Raw genomic sequence first — 12,648 nt, 5'->3', positions numbered from 1 at the left:
CTCTCTCTCTCTCTCTCTCTCTCTCTCTCTCTCTCTCTCTCTCTCTCTCTCTCTCTCTCTCTCTCTCTCTCTCTCTCTCTCTCTCTCTCTCTCTCTCTCTCTCTCTCTCTCTCTCTCTCTCTCTCTCTCTCTCTCTCTCTCTCTCTCTCTCTCTCTCTCTCTCTCTCTCTCTCTCTCTCTCTCTCTCTCTCTCTCTCTCTCTCTCTCTCTCTCTCTCTCTCTCTCTCTCTCTCTCTCTCTCTCTCTCTCTCTCTCTCTCTCTCTTGTGTTCTTTTGCTTTATAAAAATTGGATTTTAAAAACGATTTGTGAACAAACATGCACAGATTTGCTTGGTAAACTTTACTGTTAAATAATTCTATGTCTGTTTGATTTAAATTTGTTTTAGAAGTTGAAGATGCTTTATCAGGTGACAGCGAGAAGCCCTTTCATTTTCCAAGCCATCTTTTGTCGCCAAAACGAGAAGATGTTCCTCTGCTTAATTCATTTAGCATTTCAGGGCCATGTAAATTTGAATACGACACCCAGGAATCCAAATTTTCTAACAGTGAAGGTACATCTGAAACATTGTATTTTTGTTAACTGAAATGTATTAGATAATTTTCTATTGAACAAAAATAGGACAAAAGGGCTTAATCTTAAGATAAAAGTTTGTTTTATTCCAATGTGCCGGTATTTGCTAAACCGTTTTTGTAGTCTTTCATGAAAATTTAAAAATTTTGACTTGAAAGTGGTTTGGTAGGTTAAATTATCAAACACTTCGTGTTAACTAACTGTAAGTAAGAAGCAACTCAGCTCAATAGTAGCTGAAACTCTAAAAACGGAATTTTTATACCGATAGATACAGCAAAAAGATCGGATTTTTATGCTAATTTCAAATATAAAAGTTTCATTAAGTCTTACACATCGAAGGTTACGAGCCTGAGAAAATTTTCCTTATTTTCGAAAAAAGGATGAAACATCCCTTGAAAGTCATAGTAATGAAAATCAAACAATCAGATTCAGCGTATCTGAGAACCCTATTGTCGAGGTTTCAAGTGTCTATCTGGAAAAATGTGAAATTTTAAATTTTTGCCAAAAGAAAGATCATCGATGCGTGTTTATTTGTTCTTTTTTTCTTAGTTGTAGTTTTTCTCCCAGGGGTAATCGTATCGACCCAGTGATCCTATAATATAATGAAAAGGCTCATTCAAATTGAAGTTCTAGTGTCCTTTTTATATGACGGAAAAGATTGGAGGGCAGCTAGGCCTCCTCCCTACTCTTTTCCTCCCAAAATCGTCCGAATTTTTTTCAGATAGCTATTTTATTTATCATAGTTGAAAGTCCCAATAACTATACCTTTGGATGTAACATGACCCCCCTCCCCCACATCCCCTGGGGAAAGGTCTTTAAGTTATAAAAATTGCCCATTGTTTACGCATAGTATTTGTCGTTTGGAAGCCTGCATGCACTTTAGGGTTTAAATTTTCTTCTTTAAGTTATAAAAATTGCCCATTGTTTACACATAGTATTTGTCGTTTGGAAGCCTGAATGCACTTTAGGGTTTAAATTTTCTTCTTTTTTTTTGTTTTTTTTTTCTTGGGAAAACTTTCAACGGGGAGGGAAGGTTCTAGGGAGAGAATTTGTCATGCAAATTTATACACTGGGGGAATTTGCCAGAATTCCTTTACATTTTTTTCTTCCTTTCTCTTTTCCGTCTCAATTTTACGCGTGGGGTTGTTAAGGGTAATTGTTTGGGTAAATTTTCACCGGGATTGAATTGTCTAGAGGATATATTCGTGGGGAGGGTACTTCTCCGTGGAGGTGAGACCAAATTTCCTGGGGCTATTTAAAAAAGATCAGAAATTAAACATTTCTAAACATTTATATTAACATTTAAACATTTTATAAAAAACAAGTTCATTTCAACGGGAAGTAAGGAGCAACATTAAAACTTAAAACGAACAGAGAATAATATGAAAGCGGTTGCCTCCTCCTCAACACCTCGCTCTTTACGCTAAAGTTTTAATTTTGTCCCAATTCTTCAAGAAGGACTTCTGGGACACTATTTTCGTTTAATTGGAACAATAAGAAGGTTTTTTCCAAACTACTAAAAACTTTTGATTAAAGAGCGAGGTGTTGAGGTGGTGGCAACCCCCTTAAAATACGTTATAATTTCAATTGGTTTTCAGTTTTAATGTTGCTCCTTAATTCCAGTTGAAAAAACTTGTTTTTTTATTTAATTTTTCAATAAGCTTAATATTAAGCCTAAAAACTACATCTCAATATAGATTATATAATTCATATTTATATTGTATATATTTCTTTATAAATTTTGAGATAAATCTGTCTATTGTCTATTATTATTGTCTGTAGATAAATCTAGTATAAATCTGTATATTGATTTCAAGTTGAATTTGAAATAAGCAGAAAATTGGCATTTATGATTTGAACTGCATAGAAACTAGACTGAAATGCCAAAATTGCTAGAAGAACATAGCGAGTCTGATTGTATTTTTAATAATGATGAAATTCACGTTTTCTTAGGTCGTTCAAATAATAGTTCAAATATGGATAAATCATGTGCACAATCACAGGGAAAACTAAAGCAAAAGTACTAATAGCTTGGAGGACCCCAACTACCAAAACATTTATTCGACTTGAACGGTGCATCTCTTCAAGAAGAGACCACAGCAGAACTTTGAACTCCCAAGACTGAAAGCTATAACTGCTGGTCGCAATTTAGAATCCAATATTTTCGAAAATTCTGGCTGGATGTTTGATGTGCCATATTTTGTAAAGAGCTACGAAGAATTATTAATAAAACACGTGTGATTACCTCTTAATTCATTTGGTAGTATGAACATTTCTAAGACCTTAGACTCATTATAGTTTTGTGTGGCCTTAGGGGCTTAGATCCCCATTATTTTAACAAAATGGCTATCTCGAAAATTCGATCGGACGGATTCGAAGTTAGAAGGCAGGAGGGCTGGCTGCCCTCCGGTCCCTTTTGATTCTTAAAAAGGGAAAAAAACATTCAATTCCCAATAGAATGAGCCCCCGATGAAGTTATACCATCATTCCTTCCATAAAAACCTCAGATGCCCCCGGGTTCTGGGTGGCTGTATAAACCCCGGAGATGTTACTACATGATCTTTGATTTATTTTGTATAAAATGACAATCTAAAAAATTGATCAAACTGGTTTGGGGAAAAAAAGATTGGTTGGGGAGGGGGCTAGTTGCTATCATTTTACTTTTGACTTTCAAAAATAGAACTACAAATTCTTATTTACAATCGAATGAGCCCTTTCTAAAGTTTATGGTACCATCTCTTCTATAAAACCTTATATAACCCAGGGGCATAACTTAAAACCCTTGCCCCAATTTAATCCAACAACTCTTTCTATGCTATGGATCTCAAGTCTTAATTTGTTCTATGTTTGTGAATTTGCTTCGAATGTTTCTGGCTTTGCTTCTTTATGAAAATTAAATTTTTAAAAACAATTTTTGAGAAAAACCTGCATATATATCTGATTTTATGCGTACATATAATGTATGTATATTTACATTTTTACACGTAACTAAAAAGAAAAAAACTGCCAGATTTGCTTCGTAAGCTTTACTGTTAAATGTTTCTATGTCTGTTTAAATGTTTCTATGTCTGTTTAATGTATTGGGAATATTTTATTGGATAAAATAGGACAAAGGAACTTAATCTTAAGATGAAACTTTTGTTTTATTTAATTCCAATGTGCAGATGTTTGCCAAACCGTTTTTGTAGCCTTTCATGAAAATTTTTTGTTTTCACTTGAAAGTAGTTTGGTAAGTTTTATTACCAAACAGTTCGGGGTAACGAACTGTAAGGAAGGAGCAACCTGGCGCAATAGTAAAAGAAACTCTAAAAATGTGATTTTGATACTAATAGATACATCAAAAGAATTGTATTTGATGATGATTTCAAATATATTATATTAATTAAATATAGTCTTGCCCAACAATGGTTATAGAAATTTTCTATAGAAATTGTTTTATTTTCGAAAAAGAGGAAAAACACCCCCTAATAGATAGAGGATCTTAAGGAAAATCCCACCGTCAGATTCAGCATATCAGAGAAACCTAATGTTGAGGTTTCAAGCTTCTGTCTGCAAAAATGTGGAATTTGTATTTTTGGCAGAAGGAAGATCATGAATGCGTGTTTATTTGTTTTTTTTTTTCTTCCCAGGGATGATCTTATTGACCCGGTGGTCCGAGAAAACCATATAGAAATTTTCCCATATGCCCTTTCCTCAACCCTCGCTCTTTTCACTAAAGTCTTTAAGTTTACCCCATCGCAACTAACGAGATGGTTTGAAAAGTTCCTGCTTTTCTCGTCATCGTCAGCAAATGCGAAGTGACTTTATGGCACATAATGAGCTGAGATCTAGTTTTCTTAAATAAAAAGGTCGATTTTCTATATTATAGACGGAAAAGTTGTCTCTGGTCACGTGAGTTTACAATTATAATAAGAGGTCTTCAAACGGAAATTAAAAGTTCTAGTGCACTTTTTAAGTGACCAAAAGATTGGAGGGCAATTTACTAGGCCCCGTCCCACCCCTTTTTCCCTGAAATCGTACTATAACATTTTATAAATTTTAAAAAAATTATTCTTTTTTTAATTTTGTCCATCACAGTTGAAAGGTCCAATGACTATGGCTTCGGATATAACCTGCCCCCCCCTCTACAGACCAAGGGGAATGATCTTTAATTTATAAAAGTTGTCCATTGTTTACGCATAGTGTTTGTTGTTGGGAAGCATGCATACATTTTAGGGTGGGAAGACGAATTATCTGCTGGGGTTTTTTTCACTGGGGGAACTTCATGGGGAGATAAGGTTAGAGGGGGTGAACTTGTCACGGTAAATTATACAATGGGAGAATTTTCCAGACTTCCTATAGAATTGTTTTTTATATTTCTTGCTTTCTCTTTTCCGTCTCACTTTTACGCGTTGTTAAGGGTAATTGCCCTTAACAGTTGTTAAGGGTAATTGCCCATAACAGTTGTTAAGGGTAATTGTCTGGGTAAATTTTCTCCGGGATTGAATTGTCTAGATATCGTATCCGTGGAGAGGGTATTTTTCCGTGGAGGTTGTTTCAGATTTCCTGGGAATATTTAAAAAAAGATCAGAAATTAAATTTTAAAAACAAATATTCAACTGGAATTAAAGAGCAACATTAAAACTTGAAACAAACAGAAATTATTACGTACATAAAGGTGGTTGCCCCCTCCTCAACACTTCGATATTTACGCTAAAGTTTTAATCTTGTCCGAATTCTTTAAGAAGGGCTGTAAAACTCTATGTTTGTTTAATTGGAACAATAAGAAACTTTTTTCTAAAGTACTAAAAACTTTAGCGTAAAGAGCGAGGTGTTGAAGAGGATATATATGTTGTGAAAATTAACAAAATCACACAAGGGTTTTCTTTATTAATTAGAAAAAAATTGAACTCAGAGGGTAACTCATGTTGAGCATTTGTATTTTTAAAAATAGGGTAGCAGCTTCACAAATTTTCTAACTAAGGAAAATCAAAAAAGAAATATATTGCTAAACAAAATTGCCTGTTATATTTGTTGTAATATTTCCTATCCATCACATATGGTTTGATTTACATCACAATGTACTTTTTGATCGTTTAGGGTTTCTTTTTCGCTCTTTCGTTGCATTAGAATAAATAATTTCAAAAGCTTATATAATTTTCATTATGAGGGAGAGAAGAGGGATCGAAAATAAAATTAGTTGTTAAAACATATCGAAACATATACTGTTTTTACTTTAGACTTTTGAAACATATTGAAAGGTTTATTTTTTGTTTTCGGTTTATTGAGTTTTTATATTTTGTTTTATTCGTTTTTTGTTGTTTTTTTAACTCTATAGACTTTTAAATTTTAGGTCACTTTTCTCCACACGTGTCTGGAATGCACTTACAGGGAAATACGTCACTAGTTGTTTCAAAGAATCCGTCTACGAATTGTTTCTCAAATGCATGTGCATCGGAATCTGAAGGAAATCAGAGAACTGGTTTGAAAAGTTGCCTGCAAAGTAAAAAGTATAGAAAAATGGAAAGATATCAAAGTACTCATAAAAAGAAAAAAACATATAAATGTGAGGTATGTGACAAGATATTTCCTCGGATGCAGATTTTGAACAATCACCAAAGAGTGCATACGGGTGAAAAACCATTTAAATGTTATGTTTGTGACATGACCTTTTGTCATCCAGCAGGCTTGAAAACGCATTAAAGAGTTCATGCCGGTGAGAAACAGTTTAAATGTGATGTATGTCACAAGACCTTTTCTCGCACTGATAGTTTGAACACACATCAAAGAATTCATACGGGTGAGAAACCGTTTAAATGTGAAATATGTGACAAGACCTTTTCTCAACCTGCAACTTTGAAAGCACATCAAGGAATGCATACGGGTGAAAACCCGTTCAAGTGTAATGTTTGTGACAAAACCTTTTCTCAGTCATCACATTTGAATCGGCACCAAAGAGTGCATACATGTGAAAAGCCATTTAAGTGTGATGTATGTGACAAGACCTTTTCTCAACCTGCAAATTTGAAAACGCATCAAAGAATGCATATGGGTGAAAAACTATTTAAGTGTAATGTTTGTTACAAAACCTTTTCTCAATCTGCAAATTTGAAAAGACATAAAAGAATGCACATGGGTGAAAAGCCGTTTAAGTGTGATGAATGTGACAAGACCTTTTCTCTACCTTCAAATTTGAAAACGCATCAAAGAATGCATATGGGTGAAAAACCATTTAAGTGTGATGTATGTGACAAGACCTTTTCTCAATCATCAAGTTTGAAAACACATCAAAGAGTGCACACTGGTGAAAAGCCGTTTAAGTGTGATGAATGTCAAAAATGCTTTTCTGAATGGGGCTCTTTGAACAATCACCAAAGAGTGCATACTGGTGAAAAGCCATTTAAGTGTTATGTTTGTGACAAGACTTTTTCTCGAACTGATAGATTGAACACACATCAAATAATGCATACGGGTGAGAAACCGTTTAAATGTGATATATGTGACAAGACCTTTTCGCAACCTCAAAATTTGAAAACTCATAAAAGAATGCATACTTAAAGAATACAAAATTTGAAAAATCATAAAAGAATGCAAAATTTGAAAACTCATAAAAGAATGCAAGTTTGTGACAAAACTTTTTCTCATTCTTCACATTTGAACCTGCACCAAAGAATACATACAACGGTGAGAAGCCGTTTAAATGCGTTGTATGTAGATCGATTTCTCGAAAGAGCTTTTCTCGAAAAGCTCTTTTCGAGAACAGCTTGAACAGGCACCAACAAGTGCATTAGTAGTTGGTTATTATGTATATTATTATTATGTATATGAAAAGTGTTTCTCGCAAGCTTATGGTCTGTGCTTTACTAAAAAAAAAGACTGAATTGTCAGTTTAATTGACATATAATGATTTTAGGCATATTCCTTCAGGTTTTGATTATTTTGTATTTATGAGAGTAAGAAAAGTGAAAACATTTCATATGTATTTTGTTTCAGTAAAGCACAAATTGTGTTCTGGTCTTTGGAAGCCATGGGGATTATCAGCCCTGCTCATGTTAATTTTTGCTCGTTTCGCTATTGATCGGCTATTTGTTGTAATTTCAGTTCCTTTTGAGTTTCATTTATTTATTGATGGTGATTTGTGGTAGTTTTACCCTTGAAAGATTCTCTTTACTTTATTTTTGCTCATTGTACGGAGCTCTACTTTTCTTTGAAAAACTTTTTTTTATGGAATAATTTCTATTTGTTTTTTATTTACCTAGTCATTTTATGGAAATAATAATATTTTATATCTTTTCAGTTTTTTTCTTCAAGAATCCATAATATGGGTTGCTATTTTTATGTTGGAGAAACTTTTGCAATAATTTTTAATTCTGATAAGATAAGTGTTTTTTAATTTAATTTTATAGCTTCTGAAATTTACCTGAAAAGCAAAACTTAATGTCATACCCAAAAGATTTTATCTATGCTCTTTGACAACCTGAATACACTTACACTATTTTTATTTATTTAAATTGTATGAGCCAAAATAGAGATAGTAGTATTCCTAGAAAGTTTCAACTTAATACCCCCAGTCGTTCTCGATGTATTGCCGAGGTGTCTTATTGGCAACCATAAACACGAAGTTTTTTTTATTAATTTTAAAGCATAATGGGCCAATTACAATTGCACTTATTGCCATTAGCCATTTTTGAGTATTTGCTGATTCACCCTTTGCACTTAGTATCTTGTTATTTAATTTAACAGCCTGTCTTCTAATATTCTCTGAAAGTTTCTGCTTTACTTACGTAGTAAGCTAAGTACTTATGTAATCTATACATGTATTTGATACCGTTACTGATGTATTTGATGTATTACAGATCTCCCCTTTTGGCAACTTGGATGTACATGATGTCCTTAGATTTATTTTAGCATCTCATAAAAATTTTAAATAATACATTTAGCTGTTCTTAAGATATTTAAAATACCCCCTTTTGACAACCTCGATATCCTTCTCCACTTGCCCTAGATATGAACTTAATACCTTAAGCCATTCCTGAGATATTTCAGGTGTTCCCTTTTGGCAGCCCGTTTGAACATCGTGTCCTTTGATTTAGTTTTAGGTCCCCCTCAGCATGCCTTGTAAGTTATAACATAATAAACGTAGCCGTTCCTGAAATATAGCCAATTATTTTGACAATTACTTTCCTTAAGACCCCCCCTTCTATTACCTGTCCCATAATCCACTGAAATGTCAGTTACTACTATGAAATTTCTGGGTGTTACCATCTCAAGCGACTTAAAATGAGATTATCACATTAACCATATTTTTAAACGCGTAAATACCTCATTTTCCCTCCTTAAATAATAAAAAATGTCTTAAATCGCATTAGTTGAGAGTTTACCTTTGATTTTTACGCCAAATCCTTGACTACGCCTGTCCCGTTTGGCATCCTGGTATTTCCAATGATTCTCAGAAAGGATGGAGACAGTCCACAAAGAGTGCCTAAGACTTATTTTCAATGAGGGTAAATTCCCTTATATCTCTTATCGTCGGAAAGCCAATCAGTTCATCCTCAAAGAAAGCATATCAAAAATGTCTTTGTATTTTGCCAAAAACGCCTTCCATAACCTCTGGACAAATTCATTTTTCCCCTGTCCCTTTTTTCCCTTCGACCTTGCCTCCCTCAGTCTGTTTTAACAAAAATCCTCCTCCTTACCCCCAATCAAATTTTTCGCTTCAAGATATAGAAGAACTTTTGCCCCGTACATAGTAAACATATTAAATTAGTGAGTCCCCCCTTTTTACCTTACAATTGTGTATTATTTATTTGTAAATTTGTAGCTATCGTTTTAGTTTTTTTTACTGAATTATGTTTTGTTAAATTGTCCGTGTAATTGTCCTTATATTTGCTTTTTTTTAGTCTGTGAGATGTGTGTTTTACCCGCCTGGGCTTGTAATAGAAATTTTTCAGAAATAAAATCTTTATCTTATCTCTTGTATTACAGGTAAATCCTGTGCATTCACATAGTTTCTTTTAGTTTAGGATCAAGGAATGCTATCCCCCTAAACATTCCCCGATCGCTTTTCCTTAACATCATTACAATATGTGTTACATACGCAATATAAAAACAATGGGGAATTTACATAGTCTACACCACTTGTCCCTGAGGCTATAAAGGGTCTTGCCGACCCTGGAGGTATAGCTACAGGATCTTTCGATTACTTTGAACAAAATGGCAATTTAAAATTTTGTTTGAATATTTTTGAGAGTTTTAGGAGGGCATTTGCGAAAGTCGGGTTGGGGTTGGTTCCGCTCTAGTTATTTTGACTTTTAAAAATGGTCCCACAACTGCCATTTTCGACCAAGTGAGTCCCTTCTAAGATCTTACAACAACCACTTGGTGGGAAGTGACCTGAGGAAAAATTTAACTAACACATTGAAGTCATACCACCCTTTACCTAGGCAGTGCTACTGCACTTCCTATGATTGCTTTGGGAGTGTTAACCTTATCTACACTCTTATGGATTTGACTTTTTCATCAAATCCCTTGCTTCTGTAGTGTTAAATATTATTCAAGGACCTGAATATTGGTTTTTGGTGCCAAATTCCCAAAGCAAAATGTTTGAAAAGAGAAAACATTATTTTTTTGATCGTTTAACCAGATGTTTTCAAACATAATAAAAACTATGGACTTTCTGACAGTTTCTACAATTTATAAAGACGATAAAGTCCAAGCTATTTTAGTATTACAGATTTATCAAAAATCCATTTTTGAAAAATGGTTATAGCTAAGAGTGACTAACTTCCAACGAAGGAACTGTAAATAAAACTCGATCTTAAATTCAGAAACAGTAAATTGAGGTTGTCCCCCCCCCTTTCCTTGCTTATTTTCCTACTTGAAAAATCCCCATCTAAGCCCATGAGACCATTGTTATTTTATGAGCTAGAAATTTCCCACAGCTAATGGTTATCTATAGGGCCCTTTTCTAATCAAATATTTAGGCAGGTGAATCCAAAAACATTAAATAGATTAACAATAATAATACCATAAAAGCCAAAATGATTTGAATTTGCTGTGCGTTTTTTCTTAGTAATTTGAGTGAATATAGTTTAACTGATGTATATTTTTTTATATAAGTTGTTTAACCTCTTCAGGAATAAAATAGGTAAAAATAAATAGACTATTAGCTTTCCGTCTTTTCTTTGGAAAAAGAATAAACAAGTGCTCCCTAAGGGCTTCAACCAATCACTCTTGTAGAAAGGAGAAAGTAATATGTTTTAATTCGCTTTGCTTAATTATGTTACCAGAGCAACAGTTTGATTTGGATCTTTTTTGTTGTATATTACCAGTTTTAGTTTTGTTGGGGAAAGTGGAAAATACCTGAAATCTATTAATTACAAAAGGAAGTTAGAACCCAGGTTGGTTTGATGAATTGAAAATCTATATAGATCTATCAGAGGGTAAAAAATAGTATTTACAAATGCTTGATGTCAGAAGGACTTGCAAAATATATTTTTACCAAGATGTAGCTTTTTGGACCCGGAATAATTTTTAAATCAGTATTTTGCATTTTTAGGATACGTGACCATTCCAAGACCACATCAAAATATGTTCTTAGAACAATAAAACCTTCTTTTAAAAAATTCTTAGGATGATGAATAAACAAATTGAGTCTGAAAAAAAGAGCACTTTCCCGCTGGTTTACTGATTTACCACTTTTTATGAGTTATTTTTGTTATAAATTTCGGTTGAGTTTGCTGTTTCAATTTCTCCTTCCATGGCTAAGACACAGGAATCGTATCAAAATTATTTCTTAAACAGTGAAAATTGAAGCCGGGCTACAAAGTTGGACCTTTCCTTTTGTCCCTTTTTTTATAGTTATAAAGGAATTTCCCCTATGCAAGACAACCAAACTTTTAATTTTAGAATCATTTTGTAATAAAAATGGGCTACTATATCTTTTAGTGCTAAGAACGCTTTGGCCTTTTGAAGACATAACGGTAAAGTTTTAAAAAAATAAGTCGTAGTAATCAAAGTCTGAATATTTACTCCTTTAAGTTTGGCTTATTTCTACTCCTTTAAGATTTTGTTACTACTCTATTTTCCTTCCATGAATACTTTCTTGGATTTTTTTTTTAATTTTTGTTTTTTTTAAACTGACCTGTTGTCGCCGTTACACCTAAATTTTGTTGCTGGAAATTCAAAACTTATGAAATGATTGCCAAAAACCGTTTCCTGAACGGTATTCAATAAACTGATCAAATGGGGAAATATCTGTTTAGTTAAACTTCGATCTCCCTGATTTAATTTTTTTTTTAGGCTGATCTTGTCTTTGAGAACAGTCTACCGAACAATTTTTAGGAATGGTCCAATAGGCCTAATGGTGACGAAATATGTGAAATATAAATACACTCTGCCTGTAGTTATCACTTAATTGTTGAACGAGTACCCACGCTGATCTGATGGTAAGTAGAAAAATAAGGTTGACATGAAATGTTGAGAAGCAGTTTGAGAAATATAAAGCAGTTGAGAAAGCCTAAGTGACATTCAGTTAATAAAGATGTCTTTTGACAACATGCAGGGAAAGTTTTAAGGCTAAAATAGGGCTTTGGCTAAGTAAGTAGTTTGTTTATTTTAGATACCAAGAAAACCTAGAAAAGGCACTGTCATATATCAGAGGACTTATCTTTCTCTTTCACTCTCTTTATGTTTAGCAGAAAAAGAATAAAGGGATTTATTTTACTTAGACGCAAGGTTTAATAAAGAGGACCAACATAATATAGAATAAATAACATTGGTTGAGGGAACATTTGTACAATTTGGTGATAAAAAAATTTGAGAATTCAAACTTTTATATTCCCCAAATTTGTAGGGATGAGAAGAAAGAATTAATTCTTTTTTCTGCTTTTTAGAACAAATCAATGGTTTTGACGGTGACGGTTTCGCAGTTTTTCTTAAACTGCACTCCTAGCAAATTTTCGCTAGAAAAATGATCCTGGTTCATTTTTGCGTTAAACTGGTGTCTATCTCAAAGCGAATATTCCGGAAGCCTGTAAATCGAACTTAACGCAGAACATTTAAAAGCTTAACACGCGTAAATGTTTTGAGCTGGGTT

At 33.5% G+C, this 12,648-nt stretch overlaps 2 protein-coding genes and 1 pseudogene across 3 annotated transcripts in view; all 3 read left to right on the top strand.

Moving 5' to 3' along the window:
* Positions 1 to 9,460, top strand: part of LOC148948079 (uncharacterized) — a 211,106-nt pseudogene extending 201,646 nt beyond the window's left edge. The window contains exons 3-4 of the transcript XR_016142344.1: positions 388 to 552; positions 5,905 to 9,460. The product of XR_016142344.1 is annotated as an uncharacterized LOC148948079 (transcript). The remainder of the gene's footprint in view (positions 1 to 387; positions 553 to 5,904) is intronic.
* The window catches only part of LOC148948074 (uncharacterized), a 407,093-nt gene that overhangs the window by 26,878 nt on the left and 367,567 nt on the right, over positions 1 to 12,648 (top strand). The window lies entirely within an intron of this gene.
* LOC148948078 (uncharacterized) overlaps positions 1 to 12,648 on the top strand; it is a 47,448-nt gene that overhangs the window by 25,674 nt on the left and 9,126 nt on the right. The gene's annotated exons all lie outside the window — the stretch shown is intronic.

The sequence above is a fragment of the Artemia sp. Qi Xiang Cuo genome, chromosome 10 (genome assembly GCF_049724085.1).
Source record: "Artemia sp. Qi Xiang Cuo chromosome 10, ASM4972408v1, whole genome shotgun sequence".
Classification (NCBI taxonomy): Eukaryota; Metazoa; Arthropoda; class Branchiopoda; order Anostraca; family Artemiidae; genus Artemia; species Artemia sp. Qi Xiang Cuo.
This window is presented reverse-complemented; position numbering and strand designations above follow the sequence as displayed.